The sequence below is a fragment of the Aotus nancymaae genome, unplaced genomic scaffold (assembly GCF_030222135.1).
Source record: "Aotus nancymaae isolate 86718 unplaced genomic scaffold, 86718_ANA_hifiasm-v0.15.2.pri h1tg000083l, whole genome shotgun sequence".
In the NCBI taxonomy this organism is placed as follows: domain Eukaryota; kingdom Metazoa; phylum Chordata; class Mammalia; order Primates; family Aotidae; genus Aotus; species Aotus nancymaae.
In genome coordinates, this window is record NW_026988498.1 from 3704432 (window position 1) to 3716476 (window position 12045).

The 12045-nt window shown below is 51.8% G+C and overlaps 1 protein-coding gene across 6 annotated transcripts in view; it reads right to left on the bottom strand.

Moving 5' to 3' along the window:
• Positions 1-12045, bottom strand: part of SFMBT2 (Scm like with four mbt domains 2) — a 288295-nt gene that overhangs the window by 234269 nt on the left and 41981 nt on the right. Inside the window, exon 1 of one of the 6 annotated variants that reach the window (XM_064369046.1) lies at positions 4477-4573. The exons of 3 other annotated variants lie outside the window; for them this stretch is intronic. The gene's annotated coding sequence lies outside the window, so the exon portion shown is untranslated. Of the gene's footprint in view, positions 1-466; positions 491-3990; positions 4071-4476; positions 4574-12045 lie in introns of those variants that run through there. 2 more of the 6 variants (XM_064369045.1, XM_064369047.1) reach the window with 2 other exon arrangements.

The following is a 12045-nucleotide window of genomic DNA, read 5'->3' on the forward strand; positions in this document are numbered from 1 at the left end:
ACAGATTGGGTGACCACTCTCTTCTCCAGGATGGGGACTGCGAGACCCCCTGCCACAGGGAGTGTTCTACACTGGCCCAGGAATGGGTCCTGCAAGCAGTAAACTCTTTGGTGGGGACCTAGAGGGTCGGCAGGAGGGAAGACGGGGCGCGGGGTGGGGGGGGGTGGTGCGTGGGTACCTCCCACTCTCTTGCAGGCAAGCAGCTTGGTCCCAGCAAGAGTAAAGATAAGATCTGAGATAATATTTATTTATGGAAGGGAGAAAGCAGAGTGTGTGCAAATTTAATGCTTAGTAGGGAAAAAGTAGCAGACCTCCTCTCTCCAGGGAGGGCTTAGCGAACAATTCCTTCTGACAACAAGGCCCATCCCCTCCCCCATCCCCCTTACTGCTCAACTCCCTCCCCACCCCCAACAGCCTCCCCAGGAAACAAGGCCACATTTAAGCCTGTTTTCGCCTTTTCTCCGACCTGGTGGAACCTGGGTCCATTCCCTTGGTGTAGACACGCCAGTGGGTCTCCCAATTCCCTTCTCTACAGTGCAAGGGTGGAGGGGGCTCGGAGAGTGGAGGGCAGCGGCAACCCAGCCAGATTCAAGAGGGGTCGGCCTCGTCGAAAGCGGTTTCCCACCAATGGGCTCGGATCAGCCGCGGCTGCACCACGGGAGCCCTCAGGACGCGGCCAGGGGCGGCGCAACAGAGCCCTAGAACCCCAAACTCGGCTCCAGGCGGCGAGGTCCAGGGAGGCAAAGTGGGGAACGCTGGGGTGGGCAAGAAATCGGGCGCCCGATAGATCGTCAGGGGCATGAGCGTCGCCTTGCCTTCTCGGATCCCACCCAACTCTAAAAGCCCAAAGATCCTGAAAATTCCGAAAGCGAAACTGCTATCTGGTCTCTAGAAGTTTGGGAACGGTCTCCCAGGCTTGCCGGCGTCGTCCAGGATTCTTGGACACCGCAAACGTCATCAAGAACAAGCACCGGAGTCCATGGCCATCGCCCCGCAGGGTCCCCATCCGCATCCCCGGAACTCCCTCGGGCTTTTCACGCATCCAGGTCCCCCGCCCCCGATGCGCCCCGAGTCCCTGGGGGCCAGGGCAGGGGTCGACCAGGCTCCTGCTGCGTCTCAGCTCCTCCCTCCTCCCCACCAGAAGGAAAAACGGGCCCTGCGAGAATCCTGTGGAATCTTCTTTGTAATCAACTGTACATCCGCTTCCACCGCACGGCTGGGTGCAAAATCGCGGGTTTTGGGGCGTTGGAGTAAATTGTGCGCTTGTCAGCAGCGACGTCAGGAGGACGAGGGGAGGGGTTCGCGGCTGAAACTGCAGCTTCCCAGCACAGAGCCATTTTAAGCCGCTCCCCACCTCGCGTGGCCCACGGGAAAGCTGGCACAGGGAGGGCGCGCCCAAGCGCAAGCTGGAGGAGCCAGGGATGCGTCCTGGCCAGCAAGTCGCCATCGCTCAGCCCAGCCGCCCAGGTGGGAGGGGTAACCAGCCGGGGGTCTCCAAGCCAGTGCCGCTTACCCCCAGCCCCCACCCACCAACAGCGTGGCGTCTGAGTGACCCTGTCCAGCCTCGCTCTGCGCTCCTGCAAACCACGTTGCTACGCTAACTACAGACCTGGTCAACACATCTTTGTACCCCTGTCATTTAAAAATGCCTCCCGGCACTTGCCACTCCGCGGTCGGGTTTGCGGGCCCCGAGAAGGTCCCCCCACCTGCCCTCGCCAGCCCCAGGGACCGTGCGCGGTCCCCGCGTGGCCCCCGCCCCCGAGGTCCCTGGGGCAGACACCACCACGGGACCTCTGTTCAGCGGCCGCGTCCTGGCCACGGGCGACCCCTGTCGGGAACCCCTGTTCCCAGCTAAGCTGCGTTCCCGCAATCCGATGGCTCTCACCCGAGCTCGCATTTGCTGGCTTTCCCTCCCGCTCCTCTGCCTGACCCTGATTTTGTCTCCAAAGTCCACTCCCAAATCCTCCCCTCCCTGCAACACCGACCTTTTCCCCTCCGCACTTCGCCGCCCACTCACACCCCCAGGCTACCACCCGGCCTCCATGCCCGACAAGATGAGATGTTCCTCTCCGAAGCGCCGAGGGGGTTCCTAAGCACAGCAAGGGACGATTTCTTCCCAAAACGCTGTCCACATTCCCTAGAGTGCGAAACCCAAAAGTAAGGAGGGCAACCCTCGCCTCCACGCTACGTGAGGGTCTGCAGAGTTCCGCCTCTCCCGCCCTTCTGCCCCACCCACTACCCCCGCCATCACCACCGCCACCACCACTTCGGTCTTCTCCAAGTCTCGGTCCTGGTCCCCCATCTCCCACCCTAGCTTCGCATGGAGGAAGCAGGAGCCCACCAGGAAGTGCAGCGCGCCCCCTGCACACATGAAATCCCGCTGGCTTCTGCAGCCCCGTTTCACCCAATACCCGGGACAGTCAGTCCTTTTAATAAGCACCTTCTCGCCCCACCTACTCGGGGATCTACACGCGCAAGATCCAGCACACACAAGGCGAGATCTAGCTCATCTCCGAGAAAGCCAAAATAAATCACTCCCTCTGCCCTCATGTATTTCGCACCACGTGTCCGCAGTTTGTCACGTCAAATCATGGCAAGGTCTGGTTCCAAGACGCACACACACATTCGGGGCAGTTGTCTTTGACACACACACACCCTCAAAAACACTGCGCACACACAGGCCTGCACACGAATCCACAGGCACGAACGGCAGTTGCGTTTCGGTGCCCTTGTCCGACACCTCTCCATCCCTTTCCTCCCTAGCAATGTACTTGACACACAGACTCCAACCACGGGAAAAAAAAACCGGGCAGCCCATTCCTTCTCTGTTTTCCCACTTAATTCGCTAAAGCGCTTCCTAGGGTAGCCAAAGAGAGTCGAAACTAAGGGGTGGAAACTTCAGCTGGGTTTTTTCCCACCTCAAAACCTTTATTTTCAGTTTTTAAAAGCCACCTTAGCCCGCCATATTGAAACTAGCACAGTGTCTAAAGACCTTCCCCGCAGTTGTGGCGCTTCCAAGAAAACACGAGTACGGATCTGGCTCTGGACGTGCGTCCGGCCACCAAGAATCAGTCACTTCCCACCCCCCAGGATCCCGCAGCTCCGGCCAGCCCCTCCCACCTCCCCGAGTCAAAATCAATAAATCCATCTAGCAGTTCCTACAGTTGCATTTTGGCGGATTTCTGCAAAACACACACACACATGCACATACCCACGCTCGCATATTAAAAAAATTAACTCCAGAGCCGGCTCAAGTGAGTAATTTTGAAAGACGGTCGGGTAAGAGGAGACAACCGGAAAGCGCCCAAGTGACAGGATATTACTTTAAAGAGAAAAAAAAAAATGAACAAAAAGACCATCCTCGCTGGAGCACGCTCCGAAACTACTACTGCCTATTTCATTTCAGTTGTTCGGGCAAATGTTTCCAAGGGGGCGATTCTGAATGTCTGCACGATGTGTTGTTACCCCCAGCCGGTCTTCGATCCCCTGTCCCCTCCATCTTTTTCTCCCACCCAAACCAAAAGAAAGGGGAGACCCCAGCGCGGAGGAGACGCGGCAGCGCGGGGTAGGTAGCCGCGGCGCTGCGTGGCTAAAATGAGCGCAGAAACGAGGAGGGTGGGCGGCGGAAGGCGACTGGCTGCGCCCGGGGGAGGAGGACACTTTGCAACTCCAGACCGAGTCCCGCAAGGCCCGGCTCTTCCGAGGCGAAGGGGACCCGGGAAGCAAAAATGACAACCTGGAGCGCACAGAGGAGTTTGAGGCTTCGCTCAAGTGCAGCCGCTTTCTCCTCCTGCCCTTCTCTTTCGCTCCCCAGCACCGTCCCTGGCCTTCCCCCAACCCCCACCTCCAACCCCTGCTCGGTTGGGCTTCCCTTTTTTTTTTTTTTCCTTGGCTGGAAAAAGCCCCTGCCCAGCGCACTCAACCTGCGGGCTGGAGGGTTGCTCGCGGGCCAGGCGGGGCGCCGGGACACTGGCCGGCTCGGCGTCCTACCTGCTGAAGTGCGTCCTGCCCTCGGCGTGGACCCAGGTCCCGGGCGCCGCCCGGGAGGGCGCCGGCCTCGCTCGCTCGCTTGCCCGCCCTTGCCCGCTCGCTCCCCGCCCGCCGCCTCCCTCGCGCGCCCGCTCCGGTCCTCCGGCTCCCACTACAGCCTCATTCCAATATGGCATCCTCTCTGTGCGCATGCTCCGCGCTTTTTTTTCTTCTAAGATTGTGTGTGCGCGCGCGCGTGTGTGTGCGCGTGTGTGTGTGTGCGCGCGCGCGCGTGCAGCGAACTCCTTCAACGACCTTTTCCAGCGCTTGCAAAATTTCTTAAGCCAATTAGCCTGCGAGACTTGGTCGGCTCCTTCCTCCGCCCGCGCCGCGCCGCCCCCCGGGGAAAAGGCAGGGGGGCACCCTCGAACCCCGGCACCGTCCACGCCCACGCCGCCCCCTTTCCGCCGCGCTCCCCTTCCTCCTTTCTGTAAGCTCCCTTCATACTCGATCTCAGAAAGTTTCCCTCGCGGGCGTTTCCGCACAGCCCTCCGCAAGGACAACTGGGCAAACTCCGCGCTTCCCTGGCCGCGGTTCGTACGCTGGGTTTCCAATGGCTCAGCAGACCGAGGGCACAAACTTGCGCTTCATCCGCCGGGGATCGCTGGGGGCGGAGAGAAGTTCAACCCCCAGAGCAACCTCGGCCCCGCCAGCCCCACCCCACCCTGAGCTTAAATAGAGCCCTTTCTTGTAGCTGCGAACACGTCCAGGCCCCTCGGGGAGGGCAGGAGGGGCCAAGGAGAGCTTTTCCAGGGAAATGTGCCCCCAGGGGAAGGAAATGAAGTTGGGGTTGCCGCGGCGAGCTGCCAGGTCGCCAAGCTCGCCACGGCGTCTCGGGGAGCACCTGGCTAGTCCGGTTCTCAGAGGGCGGGAAAAGAATCGTCGCTCTCGTCCTGGTGAAAGGTGGCCCCGGCGGTCCGTTGGAGAGCTCCGGCGGCCGTGAGCCCCAGGCTGAGCTGGGCGTCTGCGGAGCCCACGGGCACCTTGTCCGGGGCGCCTGGGGAGGAACGCGGAGTTCCTAGGGCCTTGGGTGCAGTGGCCGAGCAGAGCCCGAACGAAACGTCCTCAGTGCGGAAGAGCCGGAGACGCCCTCGTAGGCAAGACCAAGAGCCTGCGAAGAACGCTGCGCCCTTAACTAGGGGGCCGCGAGGACATGGGGGTGTGGGCCTGCATTGTGTATTTCTTCGAAATCGCGAATGGACAAGTCCGCTCAGGGTTCTTATGGTTGCCACCCAGTGCCCCCATTCCGTGTCCGTGAACCCCTCTCACATCTCACAGTCCTCCTCCCCAGGGGGCCAAGAGGTCTTCCAGGTTCCCGTAGGCTGGCAGCTCCACCCGCCCTCCCTCGCCCTGCACCTCCGAGGACAGGTTACCGCTCGGAAGGGCTGGGGGCCGGCCATCGAGTGAGGGGACCGGGGCAAGGGCAGGGATCCTCAGCGGCAAGAGCGCGGCAAGGGCAGGGGTCCTCAGCGGGCCGTCTCCGGACGGCGGGGCCGGAGCTAATCTAAAGAAACAGAAAGACTTGCCGGGAAGCCGCGCTCGCCCCGCCGCGACCCTGGAGGGCGCCCCTCCACCCAGAGGATCCGCCGAGCCGAGAGATCAGGGCGGGCGCTGGCGGCCGGGAGGACCCCTGCGCCGCCAGTATGGGGAAATCCTGCCTCCTTACACCTTGGAGAACGCCTGGCGACGACAGAAGCGCCTTCCACCGGCCTGTCACTCTAAGTGACACCGGAGCCACGTGAGACCCAGAAGCATCCAGCGACTCGCCGCGCGGCACACTTTAAACTCTAGCCCGAGTCTGCGGCCCCGCCAGCTCTCCAGTCCCCAGCCACTGGGGACGCCAAGCTGAAGCCCCGGGCTCTTTTCCCTGTGGGTCGCATAAAGCAGAGATTCCTCAAACCAACAGAACCCGGCACAATAACCCTCTCGCCCGCACCCCGCCGCCTCCCCCGTGAGCCCCGAGGCGGCTCCAGGTGGAACCTGCCGGACGGACCGCGGCGTCCAGGAATCTGGAGTGTGGGCTCCGGACACTCTCCACCGTTCAGACCCCGGGTCTCCACACCCCAGGCACCTCTTCTGGCTCCTTCGCTACACAGCGGGGCCTGTGGGGAGGGAGGGCCGGGAGACTCCTTGGCGCACCACTGTCCTCGAGGGGTCCCCACCCTGAGCACTACTGAAGCGCAGGCAGGGCGCACCGCGGCAGGAACGGCCCAGAGTGCGAACCCCCTCCCGTGAGCCTCCTGCTCGTGGCCCGCCCTGCGCCCACCCAGTGGCCCCGCCGGGCAACAGCGACGGCGCCCTCCCTCGTGCGTCCCAGACCGCACGGCCTCGCTCAGCTCCCGGAAGCCGACACGCGCTTGCCCCGGTGCCAGAGCGGGGCTTACCGGCGGCTTAGGGTCGGGGGAGTGAGGGGAGAACGCATTTTCCTTCTGCACGAGTCGTGGAGACGCGAGCTGCAGCCAGTCACCGCGCTCTCTGCAGGCTTGTTTACCAGTTTTAAGTCATTATTATGCAGGAAACATTGTTTCATTCAAATAAAAGCAAATCAAAAGAACACCTGATCCCAAACGGTGTATGGCTGTGGATTCATTATCGTACCTGATTACTCCGAAGAAGTTGAATTTTTTTAATGTTTTGGGTAGGCAGACCCCGTATAACTTTGCTCCTGGGTTACAAAATGGTGACTTTGGGGGAGGGTTACCTATCGTGATTAAGAAATAAAATCATCAAGAAGTCGCAGCACACAATGGTGGCATTGTTATTGTAAAAAAAATCTCCCTCCTACTTTCGTGTTGCTTTTCGCGCGTGATTTTTTGAAGATTCCTTGATTTTCTTTTCTGCTACCGACCTCCATTCTCTTTTATTCAAGGGCACCAATGAGGCAAATGAAAATTGGTTTCGAGATTCCCTGAGGCAATTAAAGTGGCCCCTTCATCCCACTTCAATACTTTTCCACTTTCATTTTTATTTCAGAACCAGACACTTCAGGGATATGGGTACCCAGATGTAGGTTGCACCCTAAATCAATTAAAGATAGGGGAATAAATTCCACATAGTCAGCAAAGGATAAACCACTGACAAACACTGTGGCTGCTTTTTCAAAGCAGGGAAGGCTTAAGCACTCCAACAGAGTCACGTACATCTCACGATCAACACACGATTTCTCTCTATATTGTTAATATTTACTAAAAACATTGGCAAAAATAAGCCTTTGATCACACTAACTATAGATGCTATTTCATTCCTGAACTTTTGTTTAAGCCATGAATTTCATCACTCTACAGGTCAAGTTTTGCCTTCAAAGGGACTTTGGAATTCTTTAACATAAATGAGGCTGATTGGATAATTGTAAAATATTTAGATGCTATTCCATTTGTCTAATGATACAGCACAAATTAGGAATATAAAATACCAATTGAAAAGTTTCTGTCTCATTTTCTGTGTATTCCTAAGTATTACTTCACAAAAACGATTGCAGAAAAGTTGAAAAAGAATATGTGTACTATTTAATTTCTTTATATTTAGGACGTGATTATTTAAATCTTGTTGCACTAGTCATACCAAGAAAAACGTTCAATTTGTTCATACCTATTCCATGTTTATGTTAGCACTTCCCACTGGGAAAAGGAAATGAACCAAAGAAGATACAAGATAGACCATTATGCTTTCTTAATATAGAGACTCTCTAATGAACTATTAATCATACTAGCTTAACAGAAAAGCAGGAGGAGAGAAAAGAGGCCAGAACCAAATATTTGAAGACTTTGTACAACCTTCTCTTTACTGGAGCCTTTAAACCAAAACTTGTATTTTTTCATCAGCCTCCTGAGGTCACAAAAAATCTAAATACATTCTCTCTTTTATTTTTTCACCTTTTTTCCTTATCTTCTATCCCCAGTTAAGGCACTTATGGCTAATGTGTTGGGAGTCCAATGACCTCAGTTACTGCTGCAGCACTAATTATCTGTCTGTCCTCTGTAAGTCCAGTGATCTCTCTGAAGCGTTCTTTCCTCTTGGGTAAAATGAGGGGATTGGACTAGATGTTCTATGAGGTTCTTTCAGACTCTAAACAGTGCTGAGCGATCTACCCCACCCCAAAGCCATAAATTGCTTTATATGGTATTCTGCCAATCTGGTATAGCAGTCACATTCTGAGGTCACAGAGATAGAAAAATAATAATAAAAAGTAAAGGAATCTGTAGGGAAAGGGTGTCAGGGCCTTCTCTGCCTTACTGCCTGTCCTTCAGTGAAAGTATCGTTCAGGTCGTATTTCTGCCTTCTTTTGATTATTATTGTGGTTTTGCATTTGTGTATGGATTTTTCATTGCCCATAAAATTGTGGGGGCTCTGGTGAGAGTATTCTGACGGTCCTTCTGTGAAAAGTCTGGTGTTGTTGAGATGGCTTGTGAAAATAGCTAGAGTTCTTACTGAGTGGAGTGATGTGTATTGGTTCACAAAATATCACCACCTAACAGAGCACTTTCTCATACATTTCTAGAAATCTCAGAAACACACTATTGCAATTGACTCTTGTATAATTTGAAGAAATTTCAAGCTTCCTTGACAACAAGAGAAAAAAAGAATAGGGTGCAGGGTACATTTTTAAAAGTACATGATGTCTGAACTCTGCTAGGACGTTTATTGAAACAACCGAGACGGTTTGCTTGTGGATGTGCCAGTTTTGACTAATGGCTTCTTTCTCCACTGAGAAGAATATCCTGACAAAAACCACTCCCAACTTCTGCAGCTACTGGCTTGTACATTTGGATGCAGACAGTGTCACATCCTTCACCTGTGAATCTTACTGTGTATTAGGCCTAATATTTTAGATTTTGTGGACTCATTTCTGGACCTTTCAAGAGCTGCAGTCCAGAGAGTTTAAATGACAGAGGCCTTTTAAAGGACAGAGTTACAGAGCAGGGCCAGGCTCTCAGGCCCTATTAAAGCCAGCAAAAAGGAGACAGAGGATTTATTTAGTACCTACTTTGTTCCAGACACTATTCCAGGTATTTTTTACATATAACATTTCATAACTCCTAGTCTATATTATGTGTAACATCCCTTTTAAATGGCTTAAAAATATGTGGTTTTTTGTTTTGTTTTGTTTTGTTTTGAGAAGAAGGTTTGCTCTTGTTACCCAGGCTGGAGTTCAATGGCGTGATCTCGGCTGACCACAACCTCCGCCTCCTGGGTTCAGGCAATTCTCCTGCCTCAGCCTCCTGAGTAGCTGGGATTACAGGCACGCACCACCGTGCCCAGCTAATTTTTTGTATTTTTAGTAGAGATGGGGTTTCACCATGTTGACCAGGATGGGCTCGATCTCTTGACCTCGTGATCCACCCGCCTCGGCCTCCCAAAGTGCTGGGATTACAGGCAAAAATATGTTTTAAATGTATATTCCTTTACACATAAAGCTGAGTCCTCATCCACTGTCACTGTCATCGAAACACAGGTTGTGTCTTGGTTTTTTCTGGTAGAACTTGAATTGTCTGGAACCATTTACGCTTTCTAATTTAACCCCCTTATGATCTGAGGGTATCTACTGGCAATAACACCCAAACATAGACACACGCACACACACAAATCAACTGGGTGTGGTGGCTCACACCTGTAATACCAGCACTTTGGGAGACTGAGGAGGAGAATCGCTTGAGCCCAGGAGGTGGAGACCAGCCTGAGCAACATATCCAGATCTTGTCTCTACAAAAAATAAAAAAATTGCTGGGCATGGTTGGCATGCACCTGTAGCCCCAACTCCTCAGGAGGCTGAGGCAAGAGGATTGCCTGAGCCCAGGCAGTTGAGACTGCAGTGAACTATGATCACGCCACTGCACTCCAGCCTGGGTGACAGAGCAAGACCATGTCTCAAAAAACAAATGAACAAACAACAATAAACACAGTGCAGGTCAGGGATGTGGGTCTGTGACCCTAGAGCAGTATTTCCTCTGTGAATGATAACCAGCCTGAATGAGGTTGAATTTGACACAGTGTAAAAGCATTAAGAGCCCCATTGAACTTGTATTGCAAAATAGACTAAAGAGACTAAAACAAGCAACCAGAAATCCCACATCGAAAAAGCAGTTTCATGAATAAGCGCAGTGGGCAATCTGTTACATTCACCCACTGCTTTAATAAGTGCCCACTATGATATACAAGAGGAGAGAGACCAGTTTTAGGAGCTGAACTGTCTCAGCTTTATTGTACCTTCAGAATTTCCATCCTATTTATTTTCACTGTGTAAGTGACTTTAGATGATTTCAGTACAGAATAAATCATTATTATCACGATCAAAGGAGTGATAGTTATTAGATCTACAAAGACTAGATTTGCAGTGCCATCTGCTGGAAACACACAATGACTTGCTTTCAGATTTTTTAGATAGTTTTTGTTGTTGTTTTAATAAAGAGCGTTGAAGAATATAGGTACTAGTGGTAAGGGAAGAACTAGGTTCTTACTACATTTGATTACAGATGATGACTTAGAAGCTCTAGCTATAAATAAGCTGAATTATATTCACATCAAATCATTTATCCTTTGAATGTTAACAAGACATAAAGAGTACTTACATGTTTCTTTGAAAAGTAACATTGCTTTCATTTTTTAAAATGAGTCACTTAAACTAGTTTTTAATATAGCACTATGATTTTTTCTCATCCCTTTAAAGACTGATTTTTTTTTTTTTACACTTGTTTAAGTGCCTCTGAAATGAATAGCATTGTTGAATTCTTGGAGATTTTCATTTTAATTTCATATGTTGTGCGTGGGGGATATTCAAAGATTTGTCAAGGTTTCCTAAACCAATTTCTTGAAGAGAAGTTCACATAAATTAGATATAGAGAAAAATTAATCCAAAATAAAAACAAATCTCTGCTTACATTTTTCTCATTCAACAAATATTTATTGAGGACCTGCTATGTGCCAAGCACTGCTGTGGGATCTGAAATACAGTGGAAAAGACAGATGAAACCCTGTTCCACAGCACTTACAGTTCATCAAGGAGAGATCAACACCAAAGAAATGAATATCTAATGTGAACAATGTGGATGTAAAGCAGGGGGAGGCACAGGAGGTGACACTGACGAGTGTGGCGTTGGGGGAAGATGAATTTTGTATCAGAGCGGGTCAGGGAAGAGGCATTTGAACGGAGAGTTCCAGACAGTGGGAACAATAAGTGCAAAGACCCTGATATTGTCTCGGCTCCATTTGAAAGAAAGAATAAATTATATAAAAATTTGATGATATTTAACACCACAGGCATAAGCTATTAACTTCTAACTTAAGCAAGAAGTGCCAGTATTCCCAAATGGGAAACCACAACACAGAGTGGTCAGTTCAAACACGTACAACGAATCCACGCATTCCCCAAGGGATCAAACCCAGATTCCCTGAATTTAATTAGATTCTTAGGTTGAATAAGCCACAAAGGTCACCTGGTCTACCATCCCTCTCATGCCCAACTCCTCTCTACATTATCTATATTAGTCTCTTTTCACACTGTCATAAAGACATACGTGATACTGGGCAATTGATTTATAAAGGAAGGAGGTATAATTGACGCACAGTTCTGCATGGCTGGGGAGGCCTCAAGAAACTTAAAATCATGGACGAAGGGGAAGAGGCACATCTTATGTGGTGGCAGGAGAGACAGAAAGAGAGAGTGAGAGAAAGAGAGAGCATTGTGTGGGAAGCGAAGGGGGAAGACCGCCTTATAAAACCATCAGATCTCGTGAGAAGTCACTCACTATCACTAGAACAACCTGGGGGAAACTGCTCCCATGATCCAATCACCTCCCACTGAGTTCCCTCCTTCAGTACATGGGGATTATGGGGATTATAATTCAAGATGACACGTGGGTAGGGACACAGCCAAAGAGTATCATTATCCCTGCAAATGACCATGCAGTCTGTTTCAACACCTGCTCGCTCCCTCCAGAGACAGCTCATTCCATCATTGACTCCTCTTGGCAAATTCATCTTTACACTGAACTGAAGCCATTTCTCTGTTCTGCAGTGTTT